This window comes from Sapajus apella, unplaced genomic scaffold (assembly GCF_009761245.1).
Source record: "Sapajus apella isolate SASKATOON/1434 unplaced genomic scaffold, GSC_monkey_1.0 scaffold70, whole genome shotgun sequence".
Classification (NCBI taxonomy): Eukaryota; Metazoa; Chordata; class Mammalia; order Primates; family Cebidae; genus Sapajus; species Sapajus apella.
Genome location: NW_022437010.1, coordinates 10,499,080 through 10,514,867, shown reverse-complemented (window position 1 = coordinate 10,514,867; position 15,788 = coordinate 10,499,080). Strand labels below are relative to the sequence as shown.

The window sequence follows — 15,788 nt, the reverse complement described above, 5'->3', positions numbered from 1 at the left end:
ATACCCTGGCCATTTAAGATATCAAGAATGAAGGAGAAATATTCTCTGTGGCTTCGGTGGCAAAGTCTGAAAAGGACTGCAAAGCCCATGTGTTACTGAGGAGTGGGTCACAACAATGTTGCTAGCAGGGCAGAGACCACTTCTAGATGCAGGTGTGATGGAGAAAATGTAATCAACCATAGGCCCTTGGGGAAAGCGTTGCATTTGTTTGGAAGAAATATTTTAGTAAGTTGAGGTTAAGACCCCTGTGAACATGCTCAAAGAGAAAGGATAATTTCTCAATAGTCTTCTAAGGATGGGAATGCATCTGGGGACAAAAGCTAGGGCAAAGATAAGCTTCTCAGCATAAAATGGGAAAAAGGTGTTGAGGAAGAGAGGAGCCACCTCCTTGCTGGTACAGACAATTTGTAGGTATTGGGTGTTGAGCATCACACACAATCCCCTTTCTCTGGCTTTGTAATTACCTGATGTGTCCTTCCTGCCTGCTGCACAAACAAAGACCACAGCATTGCAGTAAAGAAAGAGTTTAATAGACACGAGGCCATCACATGGGAGATAGAGTTATTATTCAAATCAGTCTCACCTCAGAGTCCTGGGTTAGGGTTTTTTTTCAAAGGCAGTTTTGGAGAAGGGGTAGGGGTGGCCAGGTAATGAGTGCTTGCTGCTGATGGGTTGGGGCAGGGATGAAATCACAGGGGGTTGAAGCTGTCCTCCTGCCCATTGAATCACTTCTGGATGGGGCCACAAGAGTGGGGTTGGTGGGTTTAGGTGTAGTCATCAGGTCCAGGCGAAGCCATGTTGTCAAACATGCAAAATCCCGAAAAGATTTCTCAAAAGGCCCATCTACCACAGTGGTACTATTTGCAGGAGTATCACCTGACCAGTCCACACCTTGGCAGAATCAAGCTCCTCTCCACCCCTAGCCTGATGGCCTTTGATTAGCTTTATAGAGGTTGCAGAGTTTGGGGGAAGGGCTATTATTATTTAAGTTCTAACCTAAATGTCTTCTGAAGTTAGCTCAGCCACAAAGCCCAGAAATGATTCAGGGAAAGACAAGATGGGGGGTGAGTTAGATCAAATCTCTTTTACTGCCATAGTTTTCTATTATAACTTTGGCAAAGGCGATTTCGCCTTCTCTAGGAAATCTCAGGCAAGTTATACGTCACTCAATAATAATTCCAGGCAAGTGGGTTCTTTTGGAGAGCCTTGAGAGGCTCTTTAGTCTGTGTCCAGATTGGTTTTGGAGTGAAAGCAGAATTAGGTCACTGAGATATAGGAGCTGAAGGATGATTTAGGGACACATCACAAGTGTGTTGCTGGTCTCTGATGCAGCACTCAGGAGAGGCTCTGGTGCCTGGATCCCCCCACTCCTCCCCACTGGCCTGTCTTCACCTGCCTTACCCAACTTAAGACCCACACTGTAAGATTATCATACAGTTTAGCCAATAGACAAGGACATAGGTATTTCACAGCTGCAATTCCCAGGGAGTGCTCCCCATAGCACAAATGGCCTCAGGGTAGATATTCCACAGTGAAAGGTTCTGTGGGAAGATGGACTGGGGGAAAGTGGGGTTGAATTAAATGAAAGAGCTCCTTGCTGTGGGATTAGTGGGAGTCTTTAATAGGATTCTATGATAATGTGGCATTTTCCAAACATTTTAACCACAGAGTCTGGGGTGTGTGTGTGTTTGTGTGTGTGTGTGTGTGTGTGTGTGTGTGTGTGTTTGCGATGCATTCACATTTGTGGCTGGTGCTCTCTGGAACACAAACACACCTACAGCAAACTGCTGTAGAATGAAGGGGCAGAACTCGAGGGGCCAAGAGGTTTAAAGGGAGGGCCCCAGGGAAGACTCAGAGGGTTCTCTCACCCACGTTAGGTGACCTCTACCACAGCCATTGGGATACTGTTCCCACAGACGTGGAAAGCACAGCAAAAGTAGCTGAGACAGGCTTTGGCTAGGAGTGGCCTGGGGCCCTGCACATCTTCTGCCTGCCCCAGCAAGGCTCTCTGTTCTGCTGCTCTCGGTCTAGACATGGCAGGGGGTGGGGGGCTGCTTTTCTGCTGCTGCTCCAGTATGGTTTTCTTCCCATGCCCCACTAAGTGGACTAGCCCTGCACCAGCATCTCAATTCCCTCTTATGATGTTGCCTCCTGAGGACCGTCAGAGTCTCATTGGGGCCACCCCGTTGATTAGACAAGGATGGGCGCAGGGAGCAGCTCAGCCTGAGCAGGCGGAGCCTCACTCTCCAAGGGCCTGGGAGAAGGGCAACTCCTACAGTCACTTGATGCCACCATGCAGAGTCCCTGAGGTTCTGTAGCTTCTGTAGGGTCAGAGCCAGCCCTGGACATCACCACCAGGGTTGTTGAAGGAAGGAGGAACAGAGTGCATGACTGAGGTAAGCAGGACAAGAATCCACATTGGGAAGCCACCACTTCCTGAGTAATATTATTTCTGTATCAGGAAAGCAGGCTTTCAACTGTCCAATGTGCTCTGGAAGAGAGCACCTTTATTAAAAGAGGTGTTAGGGCGTGAGACTCACCTGCCATGCTTGCTGTGTGAGGGACGCTGGTCCTGGCACCTGGCTGCTGAAGTCTGGTTACAGATCAAATCTCATTACCATCAATACAACTTGTTGTTACACTTTTACCAACAAGTCTTTGCTTCAGGCAATTGTCTACTTACTCAAAGTAATATTTAAGACAATCAGAATATTCCAGTCCCATGAAATAAGTTGAACAGTCCCTTGGGATGTGTTGCAGTGGGATTTGCTAGTGAGATCACAAACACAATCATTCTGGAATAATAGTGAAAGCTGCAAAGGGCCTTGCAAAAGTTCCTTTTTTGGGGGACAGTTTGTTTGCTTAAATGAGAGCACAAGGAGAAAGGTAGATAATACCTGAGTGTTTCTCACCTGGGACAGGTGATGGAGTTATGTCCAAAGAAAGGAGAAATGATTGCCATTATCTAGCTTTTGTCCTATTTTTGGAAGGCTCTTTGCTGTCATTTGCATACCCAGTGGTAATTGATTTGTGTTATTGCTTTGGAAATATATCCTGTTTGTCATTTTAAATATAAAGAATGTGGCCAGGTGTGGTGGCTCATGCCTGTACTCCCAGCACTTTGGGAGGCTGGGGAGGGAGGATTGCCTAAGGCCAGGAGTTCAAGACCAGCCCTGGCCACTTAGTGAGATCCTGACACAGAACCGGGTGTCTGCTCCAGCCCATCTTTCCTTTCTCCACCCTCGCTTATGCCTCCTTGAGACCAACTTCTTTAATTCTAGAAATACAGATCTTATCAAGAAAGGCCTTTGCTGTGCAGAGGTTTAAGAAAATGTTAATTGTGAAGATACTTAGGTGGGGTTCAGAATCTTAGAAGTAACCTCAGACTGTGTTCCAAGTAAGGATTTGTAGTTCTAAGATGCTTATGTAGCTACTTATGTTTTCCTAGACTTTTTTTCAATTCCTAAATAAAAATCCTCAAGATAAGGCCTTGTCAGGAACATAGGAGGCTGTCTGAGTTTTCAGTAGCATCCTGCATAGCACTAGCTAGCTTTAATTTTCTTTTTAAAGTCACTCCAAGGCCTAGAGATATTTATTTTTCACTCTTTGGGGGAAAACATATCTAATGGAAAAGTCACTGGGAAGTAGCTTGTGTATTTACTGAGTTTCTTGGTGGGAGGGCACGTTGGTAAAATCCCTTATTTGCCTACTTGTTGCTCTTTCCAGGAACACGTGTCATTGCCAGATGCCAAGGGACTGTGTCTGGGGACAGTTGTTCTCTGTTTTCTCTAGGGTTTGACTCCTGGCAATTTCTACCTTGAGTAAAGAGGTCCTGCCATAGAACCACATGTTATAGAAAGGAAAGTTACTTTGGTGTTTTTATTCTAACTTACTGGGCTTTGGTGTGATGCTGCAGATAGCCAAGTGAGGAGGAATTTGTGCCTTTGTTTGTTTGGCATTGACGGCACATTTTCTGTATGCCAGGTGCTGCATATCCTGCTTTGGGGATTCAGGGTCATATGAGGTGGTGAGGCTGTAAGCCAAGAGTCCTAATTCAGTGAGATAGGGACCACCCAAAGGTGATCACCGGGGTTGCTGGCTACCTGAAGGCCTTCACGTGCAGTGGGGCTGTCTGCAGGGCAGGCCCAAGGGTGGAGACATTTTAGAGAAACTGAGGCTCCAAGGCTGTTATGGGGGTTCCTGCGTGGATAACGCTGATGTGTCAGGGGGCTGGAAAGCCCCACTACGTGAGCCCAGGAGCAGCCCCCCAGGGTGAGATTTTGGGCACTCTGGGGGCATCAGGGAAAGGGGCTGGAGTGGCTGACCCTGGAGTGGCAGCTGACATTCCAGAAGTACCTCTCCCTGCCCTCCTCTGGCCTGAGAGCCAAGTCTTGTGATGGTTTCCAGACAATGTTTTCATTTTTAATTTACAGTTTCCAAGGGCTAATCTCAGGTGGGACTTCTCATATCAACTCTAAGTAGAGTACACCCATTTTATAACTCCTTTATCTTGCTTACATAAGGACAACAGATAGCAGCCCCTTCACAAATTCATACCTTTGCTGAGAGGAAAATGCTGATAGGGCTGCATGGACCTATATTATCAGCTCCTGTTTCAATACTGGCATTAGGAACGATAAACAGTGATAGAAACAGTTACTTAAGATAAAGGCTAAGTTGGTCAGAATAAACCCCAAGGGCTGAACTGGGTACACCAAACCTTCCAGAGCCTAAGTTTACCATAAAGAAAAAAATAACCTGAGAAAGTTAATCAAGTGAAACCAAAAAGTAAAGAAAGGTGTGAACTATTTTAAAAAGTATTCTTCCATTTAATCTACTTTTTGCAGTCAAAAGCGGAACTCGTCCTCCTTGGCTTGCCCAGGCTGAGACCGACTTCAGCATTGGGCTTGGCACCCACAGAACGGGTGAGCAAGGAAGCTGGGGCCAGCTGCAGCGTTTTCAGCTCGGGTTTGCTGGTACCTGGACGGCTACTTCCTGAAATTACTATTTTCCCCACCCCCAAAATAATCTGTTTTGAAAATAACAAATGGGGCAGATTTTCCCCTCCAAAAAGAAATAAAAGACAGGTTTACTTTTGTGTATGTGATTTTTTTCTCTTTTGGTGCCCAAAATCAAGCCAGATGAAATAAGTGTGTGAGGAAGGGAGGGAGGGAAAAGGCAGCTGGTGTGAAAAGGAAAACATCCGAACTCAGATTTCAGAATCTTTTGATACTACTCATCTCAAGAGACTGTAGGTAAAGAGGCCACTTAAGAATGCAAATTAGCTGATGAACTATGACAAGACACTTAAATTCCAGAAAAACAGGTGAGAACTCTTGCATTTGGCCCCATCTACGGGGAGCAGGTTTAGAAGCACAATCTTTATGGTCAAGTGTTTCCTTAGAGACTTCCATGTCCTCTTATCACTCTCGTTTGATAGATTTGAAAGTAGACCTCTGCCTGGCGCCACTTCTCTACTCCCCAAAGAAGGCTTTTTTTGGTAATGAAATATATACATATATACACACATATATATGTGTGTATATATATATATATGTGTGTGTGTGTGTGTGTATATATATATTTTTGAGACGGAGTCTTGTTCTGTTGCCCAGGCTAGAGTGCAGTGGCATGATCTTGGCTCACTGCAATCTCCACCTCCCGGGTTCAGGCGATTCTCCTGCCTCAGCCTCCTGAGTAGCTGGGATTACAGGTGCACGCCACCATGCCTGGCAAATTTTTGTATTTTTAGTAGAGATGGGGTTTTACCATGCTGATCAGGCTGGTCTCGAACTCCTGACCTCATGATCCGCCCACCTTGGCCCCTCAAAGTGCTGGGATTACAGGCGCCCAGCCATGAAATATAATCTTAAAGTGTGTGACTTACGTCAGAATATTGATAATTTGCAGATCTTCTTGTGTTAAACAAATTTATACTTGCTGATATAAAATGCTTGGTAAAAGTTTCATTATCACATCTACTATTAACAGCAAACGCTGGCTGATGTTGACTGTCTCTTTGACCAGTGCAAAGACCAGGCCATTAAAAGACAGCTGCAGCCACTGGCCTCTGACAGGTGGCCAGGACTCACAAGTGACCTCAGAGATGGTTGTCAGCTTGCAGTGAACTCATCAGTCCAGATGTGTGACTGTGGTGCAATGCCCTAATTACATGTTTTATGGACTTTCAACTAAGCATAGATTTCTAAGATTCATTTTTATGAGCAGTTAAATAAAAGTGACTTAATAAAAAAGAAAAGTGGGATTTTAAAAAAATGTGGATCTATTCTAAAAGACAGATCATTTGGCTCTTTGGTTTGATTGATATTTGCTTCAATATCCAATATCAGCCAACCTTGACCTGGACAGTGAAGTCATAGACTCTTAACAGTCAGCCGTGATTTCAGAGATCATGTGGATGAAACTCTGTTTAATGGAAATCCTCTTTCATGACAGTCCTGCCTTGACCGTCAGCCTCGGCCCGGATGCAGTTGGGGACAAGGTTCTAACTCCCTCCAAAACTACCTCATCTTTCTTATTTGAATAAACCCCATTTCCCTGTAACTTCCTCCTCATTCTTTGGTTCTCTGACAGCTTCGGGGTATTTGAAGCCAACCTGGATTGGCCCCAGCCTTTCTAACACCTCCTTTCTCTAGTTTAAACTAGAAGCTCTCTGCGTGTGTCAGCTGCTTGTGACATAACATGGGTTTGAGACCCCCTCTTTCCCAGTGTCCCCAGCAGAGGAGGTCTCTAGAACCAGGTTCACCCAGGGACAGCAGAGCAGAGCCTTCTCTCTATGTCCCAGACCTCAATTCTGCAGTAGGAACACCTGCCCTGACACCCTCCGAAAGAATCAGGGTAGAAGGTATGAAAGCAGAAGGCTGAAAGAATTTCACCTTCCAACTTTGAGGACTAGGCCTCTGCCCACCCACCCCCATTTCATCTCGTCCTTGGGGGGAGCTGGCTGTACCTGGAGCTGGTGGGTCTGTGACCGAAGATCTGCTTTGTACAACAGCAACAGGCCTCCCTCCCTCCTCTTGCTTGCCTGGCGCAGAAGCGCTCACTATGCTTTATTTCTCTAAAATCTACAGTGGAATCTTCAGGACTGGTGACACCGAGTGGTCTCCTGGATATTTCCTTACTGGGCACCTGCCCACTCTGCTTTTATTTCCAGGGAATATCATCCTCAGGTAAAACGCAGTAGAGCACAGGTAACACTAGCTGATTTCTTGGTTTTTGAATCTGAAAAGCCTGGATTCTGGTACAGGACTCACAGTGGGCTCCAGACTGGATTTCTTGAGCTGGGAAACTGGACAACTGGAGGGAAAGTGGGCCCTGAGAGTGGTGGCCCTCCGTGGGGATCCTGTATTCTGCCCCTCATGCCCTGGGCTGGTGGTGTAGGTGGGATCTGGGGCTGAACTCAGAGGGCCCACCTTGGAGCAGGGACAGAGGAGAGGTCTGCTGGGTGTGTCTGGAGGACTGGGTTGGGAGCCTTGCGGAGGTATCTGTCCTGGAGCCATGAAACGTTTCCTGGGCACCCCAGGGGTGCATGGGTGTGGCAGGGGACAGGCGTGAGGAGTTCTTAATCATACCACAGCTAGGGGCAGCCAGGACCTGCCTGCATCCCAACCAAAGGGCCAGCAGGGCATCTCCACAGCACCCTGAATGGGTGGACCGTGAGGCCCCACCCACCCCTAGTCGATCCTCCTTTCTCCTGTGGAATCACTGGGACCCCAAGTTGGTGCAGGGCATCCCTGCTAGTCCAGAATGGGGCTTCTCATCAATGTCAGTTCACCTACAGAACAAAGAAGTTATGTTTTCTACACACTTGCAATTGGGAACTGAGCTCAGCACCCACTATGTATTTAGTAACAATCACATCTCTCCTTTCGAGTTAAAATACCTATGACGGGTAGGAGCAAGATGGAAACCACTGCTGTGCAGTGAGACCAGGTTCCTCCTAGGACACGCAGGAAGCCAGTTTTCCAGATGGCTGTGCCTCATATTTCAGGACAAATGCTAAGGACATGAGGGGTAAGGAAGAAATGCATAAGCTTTATATTCACTCACTCATTCAGCAAGTATTTATGGAGTGTCTGCTATGCCAGGAAACACAGTGATGAATAAAATAGGCAAGGTTGCCCCCCAACACGTGCACGGAGACTTCGTCTTTTCTGAGTACAACCACACCCCCAGGAGGCAAGCCCGCCGGGACACACATCCCGGATGCTGAGGGGAGGAGCTCTAAATGTCTCTCCTCGCATCAACCACTGACCTTTTACCTGCGTGTGCCCTCAGCCATCACTCTTGAGGAATGGGGTGGATCCTGAGTTCTACTTGCCAGTCCAAATGTTTTTTTCGTATGGGTCCTGCCACAGATTTCCTGAAGGTGTGTCATATTTCCAGTTGAACTTACTGAAGCATTCACAATCATGGGTGGGGCTAAAGTATATATTGTCGCTCTTTTCTTTAAAGACTGTGGGAACAGGCCCAGTGACCTGCTAAATGAAGAGCTGACATTACGTGAGGTGTGGCAGGGCTCAGCTTTTTCTTTCTTTAATAACAGCTTTATTGAGATAGAATTTGCATCCCATGCACCTTACTGATTTAAAGTGTGCAATTCAGTGGTGTTTAGTGGATTCAGGGTCATGTAACCATCCTCATGCTAGAGGTGAGAACATATTTATCACCCCTCAAAAAGGCCCATACCCCTCAGCCGCCACTTTGCCTTTCTCCCTCCCACCCCCAGTCATTGGCACCATAAATCTACTTTGTGTCTCCCTAGATTTGCCTGTTCTGCATATTTCTTGTAAATGGACTCAGACAAAATGGATCTTTTGTGTCTGGCTTCATTCACTTAGCCTAATATTTTCAAGGTTTATTGCAGAATGTATCAGTGAAACATGTACCAGTACTTAATTTCTTACCGTGACCAAATAACATTTCATTGCTAAATACAGCACACTATTTCTTCATTCATCAGCTGACGGACATTTAGATTGTCCTGAATTTTGCCTGTTATGGATAATGATGCCATTCATACACAGGTTGAGCATCCCTAATCCAAAAATCTGAATTCCAAAATGCTCCAAAATCTCAAACTTTTTGATCATGAACATGATACCAGAAGTGGAAAATTCTATACCTGACCTCATGTGATGGGTCCCAGTATAAATGCACAACACAGCTGACTCAGCATCCCTAGGTGAAAAAATATCCCCTTTCAGCTGAGAAATATCTTTCCATAATATGCCCAGGTTTCCCCCAGGACAACGCACCTACAAAGGGTAATACAATGGCAAGGGTGCAGACTAGACCCACCAACAGTAGGTTCTCCACAGGGCCCCACATGGGGCCTAGACCCATAATGTGGGCGGCTGGGATAGTGACACATTTGCTTTATGATGGTTCTGTGTACACACGTTTTGTTTCATGCACAAAATTATTAGAAATGTTGTACAAGGTTACCATCAGGATGTGTGTATAAGGTGTGTGTGAAACATTTGAATTCCACGCTTAGACTTGGGTCCCATCCCCAAGATATCTCATTGTGTATATGCAAATATCCCAAATTCCAAACAAACAAACAAAAAAATCAGGAAACTGAAGCATCTCTGGTTGCAAGCATTTTGGATAATGAGTACTCAAACTGTACAAGTTTTCATGTGGATATATGTTTTCATTTCTCTTAGGTACATCCAGATGAATGGAGTTGCTGGGTTATATGGCAACTCTGCCTTTAACCTTTTGAGGAACTTCCAGACTATTTTTCAAAGAGGTCTAATTTTCCATTCCCACCAGTAATGTACGAGGTTCTGCATCCTTGCCAACACTTGCTATTGTCTCTTTCTGATTGGAGCCATGCTAGTCATTGAGAAGTGGCACCTCAATGTGATTTTGCTTTGCATTTCCCTGATGGCTAATGAGGCTGAGCATCTTTTCATATTTTCATGTGTTTATTGGCCTTTTGTGTAGCTTCAGAGAAATGTCTATTTAAGTGTTTTGCCCATTTTGGAATTGGGTTATTGGCATTTTTATTATTGAGTGCACATATTCCAGATACAAGCCCCCTATCAGATACATGACTTGAGAACATTTTCTTTCGTTCTGTGGGTATTTATTTATTTATTCATTTTGAGGTGAAGTCTCACCCTGTTGCCCAAGCTGAAGTGTGGTGCTGTGATTTTGCCTCACTGCAACTTCTGCCTCCCAGGTTCAAGCTATTTTCCTGCCTCAGCCTCCTGGGCAGCTGGGGTTATAGGAGCCCGCCACCACACCCAGCTAATTTTTATATTTTTGGTACAGATGGGGTTCACCAGGTTGACCAGGCTGGTCTTGAACTCCTGACCTCAGGTGATCACTCATGTTGGCCTCCCAGAGTGTTGGGATTACAGGCGTGAGCCACCATGCCTGAGTCTTTTCACTTTCTTGATGGTATCTTAAACAAAAACTTTTAAGTTTTGATTAAATCCAATTAATGCATGTTTTCTTTTGTTACTTCAGGACACAGCTTCTTAATCATAAACACATAAAAAACCTTTCTGAATGTTAGTTACCTCAAGAGAGGTGGTGATAAGATTTTTAAAGTGAGATATTAAGTGTGAAGTATATTTTAAGTTTTTAGCTTAGAGACAAGAAGCAGTTGTTACTAGAAAGCAAATGTTTATTACATAATGGACACAAAAATACTTTTTTCTACTAAATATGAGAATTACCTCCACTGAAGGAACGTCTGATGAAAATCCTTTATGGAAACATGTAAGCATATTTCTGTCAAATTATCCTGCCAGAAAACAGTGGCTTTGACATCCATTCTTGGGTAAAATCAGTTTCTCTTCATTAATTTTATTTTATACCTCATCCTGGGCTCGTCCACACTGTTGAGAGTAGGGTCAGGGTTCCCTGAATGGTGACGTCAGCTTTCTTGGGTGATTTGGAGACTATTTGTGAGGAGCATTCAGGAAGTCAGCTTTTCTTTTCTGAATTGAGCAATGCAATAAGGCCTAGCAAACTTTGAAAAGCTTTGGAGGGAAATAAATTCATGGAAGTTCATCATCCCTGGACTGTCAAATTCTCCCCGGACAGAGCTGGAGAAACAGCCCCGCTCTGGGGCTCAGACCAACCCAGGACTCTGCCTGGGGTTGTTGTTCCTTTTCTTCTATAGAAGCGAAAGTTCCCAGGTTTGATAAGTATGACTACAGAACAAGTTGTAGAGAAAATGAGGCCTGCCAGAAGTTTCTAGATTCACTATACCAGAGACCTTTCTTTGAATGAACTTGATGATTGAAATTAAAGAGTGAAAAAAGTAAATGAACAAGTTCGATTTATGGGTGAAATTTTTGTTCTGAACCGTGTCCCATTCCAACTCCCCCAGTTCCTCAAGATGTGACTGTATTTAGAGACAGGGACTTTACAGAGGCAGCGAAATTAAAATTAGGTGACTAGGGTGGACTTTAATCCAATCCGACCGGTGACCTTGTAAGAAGAAGAGATTAAGACACAGGCACGCACAGAGGGACCACCACGTGAGGACACAGAGAAGACATCATCTACAAGCCAAGGAGAGAGGCCCCAGGAGATCCCAGTCCTGCCCAACCTTGATCTCAAGACTTCCAGCCTGCAGAGTTGTGAGATAAGTTTCTGTTGTTTAAGCTGCCTGGTCTGTGGTTCTTTGTCATGGCAGCTCCAGAAAACTAATATTCTTACCTATTTTTATGAACTTCTGTGGAGAGAATTTTTTCCCTTGGAAATGGAACATGGGACATTCATTGAAATGTTGATTGGCTTATATGGATTTCATCATTGTCGATTGCTTCAAGAAAAGGTGTTTATCTTTCTGGCTGAAAGCCTTTATAATGTGCTTTTATTTTTATCTTCACAGTTGATCATTAAAACAAGCAAGGCCGGTGGCTATTATCATTAATTACAGTTCACATGGGAGGAAGCCTAGCAACTTCCCTAAGACATGCAGCCAGTAAGTAGCAGAGAAAGGGCTTGAACCCAGGTCTTTGGACTTGACCCCCTTTCTCCCCTCTGGTCAAAACTGCATTCCTGGAACTTACGGCTGGTTATGTTTCTGGGAAAGGCACTACAAGTTGAAATGATGTAAGTCTAATCTAATTTATTAACAGAAAAGTTTTATAATGGAGGTTACAGTGTGGACTAGGTGTTTGATTCTTAAATTGTTACACAAAGAACAAAAATCCCATATGTGATCAAGCCCAGTCTGTGTACCTATATAGTACACAGTGAGAATTGGCAATATAATACCTGCTCTTATAAAATTTAATTTCATTTTTAATATAGTTCCCAGGAGAGGGTTTGTGCAGAGTAAGAGGAAGGGCTAGAGGTTTTGTGGAAACAGCTGGAGATTTCCTGATTTCCAGAGGTTTTGCCTGAGGCTGAGGCTGAAGTGACCCATGGGACAGATGCTGTGAGGGGAAGGCAGAGGTCCCCGAAGGCCTGGCACTGGGCCATTGCGTCTTTTCACCACTAGGGCCCATCAGGAGGCTCTTAGAGCATTGTGGGTACCTCGGGAGCACGGGAGCCTCTCTGGTTCAACCTTTGTTTGTGGAAGGAAGATTTACCTATACTTTGCTTTGTTGCCTGAGGACCAGGGTGACACTCAGGCGGCCTTAGTATAATAGAAAGCTGCTTTGCTCTTCTAGAAAACCAGGGCCCTACCACTTAGCAGCACACAAGGGCAGAACTCAGTACCCAGGAACCGGCTTGTGTGTGCACTGAGGACTCTCTGAGTGAAGATGCAACATCTAGCTCCAACCCAAAGCATCTCGAAAACACCGGCCTCTGCTTTGTGGAGAGGGCAGGAAAACAGGCGAAATCAGTGAGTGGCTTTCCCGTGGCTCTGATGGCCAAAGCCCCACAGACGGCTGTCCCGTTTCCTGATTCTCTACCCACAGCCAGCAGCAGCCTGTTTTCCCTCTTTCACATCTTCCTGGTCCCGCTGGACGTGAAATTTAGGGCATCTGTGTGGGGAGTCCTTGGCCATCTGCGTCTAGTACTAGTGAAACAGGAAGAAGCGCTTTTTCTTTTTTTTTTTAGAAAGTCCCTGTCCTGCGCCTGCAGCTGGAAGGAAGAGTGACCTGGCGCTGTTATTTTTAGAAGGTGGAGAGCTGAGTGAAGACTGTAGCCAGGGTCAGGGTCTGCTTCCCGTGATGGGGGTGATTTTTCCATGGAGGTCCAGCATTTCCTCTGGGCTCCCTCATTGAGGAATATAACCCACTGCCCTCTAGAAAAGGTGATCTGGCAGAAAGTGGCTTGCCACGTTGCCTGCTTGGTGTCCTGATGAGTCATCTTGTAACAGCCCTGCTAGAAGAGAGATGCAAGGCTTTCAGACAGAAGTTCACTCAGCCACGATCTTCACAATCCCTATACTCTGTTGTAAATACAAACAAAACCAAAACACAAGCCAACAAACAAAAAACTCCAAAAAAAAACCTTTGTCATTTTTTAAATTTTCCCCTTCATCTCCTCTTTTATAGAGTGCACCTGTCTGCCTAATCTATCTCATGTATGTACCAATCCATATTCTATCATCTCTCTATCTACGCCTGCATGCAGCCGTCTAAACTTGATAGGAAATCAGGAAAGCACAGATGTCTCTCACCCCCACATTTTCAGTGGGAAAAATACTATCTTGCTAGCTGTGAAAATATCACTCCATTGACCTTTTGACAAACCTTTGTGCCTGAACCTAATGACCCAATTATATCCTATTTTCTACAGCCCTGATGGGAAAAGGACGTGGGTTCTGTAAAGAGAGAAAAAGAGGATACAGCCATGAAATCATTCAGCTCCACTCCAGCTTCTCAGTGGAGATGAGACCAAACCATTCCTGACAGAAGAGAATCGCTTGTTTTCTTCTCCAGCTATCTCAGAAAACTGGTCTCCTCCCACGGTGGTTGAGCCGTTTGTTTTCTGGGACTGAGATTTAGCATGGTTTTGGGTGTTTGCTAGGCGAGTGCAACACGAGGGGACGAGGCGCAGTACTGAACTCGGCTTCTGATGTAATGTTAGCAAGCTGGATTGCATTCCATTTTACACTCTTCCCCTGGTCTAGATAAGATGCTTTAGGAAATGAACACTTAGCTGGCATGAGAGTCTAATAAAAGGCGGATGCTTCATTTCTCTGGCTTAATTATTTGATTGCCAAGGAGGCTGTCTTTCCCTACACCTTATTCTCAGCTGATAGCCTGGTGCCCTTGACTGTCCAAAACTGTTACAGGCCCACAGTCCGAGACAGGATTCTCATGAGAAAAAGTGCAGGAGGGACAGGAAATGGGACCCCAGGAGTCTGTTCTCATGACATGAATTCAGTGGAAACAATGGGATGGGTCCATTCTTTTCCAGTTTTCAGTTGACTTTCTTCTTTGATGATCTTTCTTTCTTCTGACCCTTCCACCCACCCTGACCCTCTCCCAGGGATGGGAAACAGGATATTTTCACAAAGCCTTTGTTCCTGGGAGGAGCTCACGCTCAGTCTCGGGTCAAACTGTCCCTTCCCATTCCAACTACTCAGGTGCCCATGGACTTCCTGTAGGAACATCTCCAGGAGTCCAGGCTTCCCTGCCCATATTTTATCTGAATGGGAGTAAAAAGCACCCTTCTAATTCATATAAAGTCTAAATTGCTTTTTGAAGTGGCACAAAATAAGATATTAAATACCAATTGAGATGTTCATTTTCCTTTTAATGTCAATGAGGACCTCATCCAAACTGTTCAAGGAAGGTAACCTTTGCATCTGAGGCAGAAGGCAGGAGCCTTACTGTGAGCTGCCTGCCATCCTGAAGAGCTTGCAGGAGGCGGTTGCCACCAGGGCATTCGTGGTGTGGACAGGAGCAGGGAGTTCAAGGATGTGATGATTGTTAACTTGTATGATGCATGGTTCCTGTAGCTGATAGAGGATGCTTCAGTGAGTCCTATGCTGCTTTTCAGCCTCCCAGCATCACCTGGAGCCCTGTAGAGCAGACAGGGCCACTCACTCCACAATGGCTAACTTGTCAAAGTGGACTCAAAGGGATTAACTTTCTTCATTCAGCTTCCAAATTCAGGGGTACTTGCTATCAGGATCCAAGGTCTCAATTTTTACAATGGCTACTTGAACATTTTTACAATAGCTACTTGAACATTTTTCTAGCTTAAAGGATTTCCTGTTAGAGAAACTCCACTTTTCTCCACCCATGCCCTAGAAAACACTCTTCATGACATTATCTCAATATCGGCCTCGAAGATGCAAACAGATCCTCGGTCTCTGTCCCTCTCCTCAGAGATGGCTGTGCATCTTTGATTTTCTCCTGCACATGCTGCAGGCTGCAGTGGGTTTGTAAGGTGACACTCTAGGGCTATCACCATGCTTTGCCAAATGAACGCTGCTGTGTAACAGTGCTCTACATACAAAGCTTCTTCCAGCTTCATTTTAGTTGGTTTAGAAACATAGAAATTCAGGATGAAATCCATCACCCTTATTCCTTGACTTGAAACACAGTTTCTGGTGGTTGAAATGGAAGACATTTGCCCTACCCCTAACCTGGGAGTAAACTCTTCTCCAAACAAGCGTCTTTGTAATAAGTATCTGAAAAGCAGCGGTGCATTTAAACGTTCAGCATACAGCTGAAAATATGAAAATCTGCAAAGACAGGTTTACAAATATCATTCACTTCGGGTTCAGATGAGATCAAGAGAATTGTCCATATCGCTCAACTCATCTCCCTGACTTTCTCCCCCTTACAATTTACTTTCACAGTTTTAGATGGAAAGGCCATTCTCCA

General features: G+C 45.1%; 1 long non-coding RNA gene across 1 annotated transcript; it reads left to right on the top strand.

Annotated features, from left to right (window-relative positions):
- Positions 1 to 6,671: 6,671 nt before the first annotated feature.
- Positions 6,672 to 14,688, top strand: LOC116531403. The gene is made up of 3 exons (XR_004260406.1): positions 6,672 to 7,190; positions 11,882 to 12,105; positions 13,063 to 14,688. It is a non-coding gene; the product is annotated as an uncharacterized LOC116531403 (long non-coding RNA).
- The last annotated feature ends 1,100 nt before the right edge of the window (positions 14,689 to 15,788 follow it).